This window comes from Corylus avellana, chromosome ca3 (genome assembly GCF_901000735.1).
Source record: "Corylus avellana chromosome ca3, CavTom2PMs-1.0".
Classification (NCBI taxonomy): domain Eukaryota; kingdom Viridiplantae; phylum Streptophyta; class Magnoliopsida; order Fagales; family Betulaceae; genus Corylus; species Corylus avellana.
In genome coordinates this window covers 5859751-5864932 of record NC_081543.1, presented here as the reverse complement: position 1 = coordinate 5864932, position 5182 = coordinate 5859751, and positions in this window count along the sequence as shown.

Genomic DNA, 5182 nt, shown 5'->3' with positions numbered 1-5182 from the left:
ATATTGTTATATCTATCTTAAAATTCATCCAAGAGGAAAAGAAAAAGTACAATGCATGCTCATTGAATTAGTAAAAAGAATTGAACATACCTACATTCACAGAAAATGCAGGAAATCTGAATGGAAAAATAATTCAACTACATTCACAGAAAATGCAGGAAATCTCAATGGAAATATAATTCAAAGATCACACCCTGGAAAGTACATATTCAATTACTTCAATATTAACGGATGCTAAATCAACTTCTAGCTTTATGTCTTGAACAAGATAAGAGAAAACCTCATTTCGGAATAAAGATAATTCACACAAAGCCTTGAGGGAATGCTCATATATGGCTATGAAAAAAAGATGCTTTGATTTGTTTTACATACCTAGCCATAAAATGGGTCACACTAGACCAATAACCATATCAAGAAGAGAGCAAAGAGGTTTTTTTTTTTTTTTTTTTTTTTTTTTTTTCAAATTAAAATTCTGGCCACGTGGACATTTATGGCCAAATCATGGACATTTTATTGCAACCAAGCATTTCTCAAACATAAATGTACTAAAAAAAAAAAAGACAAGAGAGGTAAAAGTGTGTGAACTATTACTTGGTTTTTATTGCTGTCTGCAAAGGGCAGGTGCAGTTTCACAATGTTCATACGTGGCAAGTAGATGCAGCTTCTTAAATGAATTTTAAGTTTGCCTTCAATTTGCCTCGGTTCTCACCCGTCAAAATAACATTACCTTTTTTTCTTTTTTCTTTTTTTATAAATTTTATTTTGAACCCTCACCCCACGGATAGACCACATTTCCTTATAAATGGTGTGATTAGAAGACCACAGAGAAAGGTGTAAAACTACCATCTCTCTCGATCCTCTTAGTTTTCATTTCATCCCCTCTCTCTTTCTCCAATACTGACAAGTAGCCGTGGGTGATTTGCAAATTCGTCTAGGTTTATTTCTTGAGGAGTTTTGAGCTCTATCAAGTATGGCGACAAACATTTTCGCCAATATTGATAATCTATCCGCTCTTCCTCTTCTTCGACTCACTATAGAATTTCAATGTCAATCTCTGACGGATATTTCTTCACCACACGATGCATTAGTTCACGAGATCTCAGTTGATGCGTACTTTAAGGCAATACGGCTATAGTGTTCTGAGCATCTCCAATGGGTTTTTATAACGATATCCTCCCACCATAGGAGGTTGTGGTTATCGAAATTATTGCCTTAAAATATTAAGTGTTGTTTTTAGTGCTTCTACAAAGTCCATTCTTCCTATATATGTAAACCAGATTCATATGCTACTTTCTTTTATCTATGCTGCTTTTGCATTGTTGGATTCTACTTAATTTGTGTTGTCTTCATCCATGATAGGAGAAATGATTGCCCTCTCCTGCTAATGTATTAAAACTGAAGCTAAACAAATTATTTGGGCTAACTGTGAGTGATGATGGTAGGGAGATAAAAAGTGTTCCAAGAATTCCACCATGGACACAGTTTTGCCTTAAATCATATTACCTCTCTAAAAGTGACGCTTGGGGAAGTAGACAATATGGAATCTTTGGCACCAAGCTGGAGTAAGAAGTCAAAGAATCATGCATTCAGAGCTGTGAGTGATGATGAATCCCATCGCCCATTTTTCCCTTTTGGTTTTTAACCGCAAATATATATATATATATATATATTAATAATTTTTTGTGAACTTTCATTAACTTCACTCATACTCTTATTACAGTTTAAACAAAAAAAATCCAACCCAACCTGTAATAATCCACGTGTCAAATGAATCGATGGAGTAGTTTATCAATTCTTCTAAACATAATAATATCATTTAATTAACATCATTCTTCAAGTTAAATTGAAGTGTATAATAATTTAACAAAATAAACACTAGCATTCCTCTGAGATTGTGCGGACTGCATATGAGGAGGTCCATACAACCTTACAGTGTTGACAGTACCCTGAAACTATGTAACATTTTACAATATTAAATAATTGAAATACTATTATAATTGAAATAACATTTTATTGTGTCATTCAAAAGTAAAATGCATCACAATGAAATAATATCATAAATAGTTTGCTCACACTAGCATTGCCCTAAGACTGTGGTGTTTGATGTTGAGAGGGCCCATACAATCTGACTATGTGGACTGTTCCCTGAAACTGACCTCTACCTCCACCCTTAGTCCTTGGTCCACCTCTTTGCAGTCTCGTAGACCCTTCTGGGGTAGGTTGAAACTGACCTCTACCTCTACCCCTAGTACTCCCTCTACCTCTAGAAAATGCATCAGTATCTTGCGAACTCTGCAAATATGATGTAAACTTGGTAAATCAAATGTAATGAACTAATTGCAATGAGTAATGGCATTTAAATAGTTTATCACTTACTGTAGCATCAATGGTTGGCTGGGGAGTTGGGGTCTGACCATGTAAACTCCGACCACTACCGTCTTGTACCTATGATAATAAACTTGTCAAATATTAACATAATACAATATAATGAACAGGAGAAAAAAAAAAAAAAAAAAAAAAAACATGTAGTAACTCGCCTCATGTTGTCTTGCACTACTACTTCCTCTCTTGTAATTCACTGTCTCTGTTCTATTCCGTGGACATGTTCTACTATTGTGTCAAATCTCTCTACATTTGCCGCATCTCATCCTCACTCCACCCTTCCTCATATGGTATTGATTAATCGGCTCTTTTGGACCCCTTGTCCTTACTTTTCTGAGCTTCCCTGGTTGTATTCTACTTATGGAGGGGTCCACTTGGTCGTAGTTAGTCTTTACCCATTGGTCCTTTCCAGGCATTGGATACACAATGTCATCATAGGCTTTTTTATACATCTCAACAATATACCAATCATTTACATAATCTTCGGGGTTTGCATTAAAAAATCAAATTGCAGACATTGCATATGCATATGGGATTCTTGTCATGTCCCACTATCTACAGCCACAAGTTTTCCAAAACAAATTCACAACATACTGTTTATTATTGTGTTACTTCGTATAACCCAGCCACATCATATGTGCTGTAGCATTGCCAAGCAACCTGTCCAATTTCATCAAATTTGGTAACAACCCTTGGACATAGCTTACCAGTCATGGTGCGGATGCCATCCCTCTTCGTTTGATATCTCTTTATCAACTTCTTCCTTATGAATTCCAACATGGATATGATCGGTAGGTCAGACGCATTCAGGATGTAAGCATTGAAGCACTCACAAAGGTCGTTGACAAGTAGATCACACATTGGGAATGTATTGAACCAAGCCCTAGACTATGAGCTTGGGTCAACATTTGACAAGTAGTTGTATGCATCCTCGCTTATATGCTTCAATTCATCAATTTCTTTATGGAATTCAGCTTCAGTGTATGTTGCAGCTGCAGCCCATAACTTGTCTTTCAATGCAAGACTACGATAACCTGTGTCTCTGTAGTTCGCATACAAATGCCTCACACAGAACCGATGGTCACCCTAGGGAAGCACGACGTCAAACGCTGGTTGTAGCGCCTACAACCACAATGAATAATAAACAACACTTGGTTATCTTTTGATGAAAACAATGAAAAATAAAAACAAATAAACATAATGAACTTATAATATAGTTACCTTTTGACTATCAGAAATAAATGTTCATCCTTGTGCAGGGGGTGCCAAGATCTAAGACCAAAGTCTCAAGAAACCATATCCAACTGTCTTTGGTTTCTGCCTCAACAACTGCAAGAGCCACTGTTCGCCTAGTTACACATCTAGCAACAGATGAAACCTCATTCTCCTCGTCACTTATAGGAGGGGATACAAGTATGTCACTTCGAGCCATGGCAGAGTTTGCATCATCATCATCAACCACATCACCATAGCACTTACCCCTTTCCACTCTCTTTTTCAGCTCCCCTTGCATTTGCATTTTGGTTATCGTCCTCCGCCGCCTCATCACTCTCCTCCTCCTCATCATTATCATCATCCTCATCCTCACCCTCATTACCCTCCCCATCACCCCCCCTTATTACCCTCAACACCACCCTCCTCAACATTTCCTCTTACCATGGATGACTCACACTACAAAAAATCAACTTTTTACTGACATGGATTTTCTGACGTGTCAGGTGGTCTGACACGTCAGTAAATCCTCCTGACAGGGCAATTTTGACGTGTTTCATGCGTCAAAATTATAAGTGTCAGGAATGGAAAATTTCTGACGCGCCAAAGATGGCACGTCAGAAATTCCTGACGTGTTGGATGTAACACGTCAAAAAAAAAAATTTGACGTGTCTTTTTTTGACACATCAAGAAATTTAAAAATTAATTTAAAAAAATAATTTTTTTAAAAAAATAATTTTTCTGAAATTTTTTTTTCAATTAAAAAATGTATTAATTTATTTTTTTTATTTATTTTTTGTAATTTATTGAGTGGTGCAGAGAAACGAATTTCTCTGCACCACTCGTTTCTCTGCACCACTGGTGCAGTGAAGTGGTGTAGAGAAACCCAACAAATTGTTGGGTTTAAAACAACGAAAAATTTTTCTCATCTCTGCAAAAATTTTCTCCAAAATCTTTCTCCGTTCTCTCACTTCTTTTCGATCTCCATTTTCAAAAACCCAAACCCACACTGAAAAATCTTCAAACGATCAAAACCCAAATCAAAAAATCCAAAACCCAAATAAAAAAAAACAATCTGAAAAATCAAAAACCTAAATGTCAAACCCAACAAATCTTCAAAAACGTAAAAAATCTTCTTCTCTTCTCCTCTTTTTTTTTTGTTTTTTTTTCTTCTGCGCAGAAACATGCTTCTCTTCTTCTTCTCTTCGATCTCCCTTCTTTTTCTTCTTCTTCTCTTCTCCCTTCTTTTTCTTTTGCTTCTCTTCTTCTTCTCTTCTCCCTTCTTTTTCTTCTGCTTCTCTTCTCCCTTTCTTTTTCTTCTTCTCTTCTCCTTTTCTTCTCCTTCTTCTGCTTTCTTTGATATGCCGTGGAGAGAGAGAGGAGAGGAGAGAGATCAGAAAGTGTAGGGAAAATAAATGAGGAGGAAAGAATAAAAAGAGGAAAAAATTGAGGGAAAATAAGAAGTGTTTCAAATTTCAAAAATCCGCCCAAATTTTTTTTTTGTTTTTTTTGTTTTTTTTCTTTCTGACGCTCTATTTTTGGTGCGTCAGAAATCTGCCCTTTTTTGTTTTGTTTTTTTTTTTTTTTT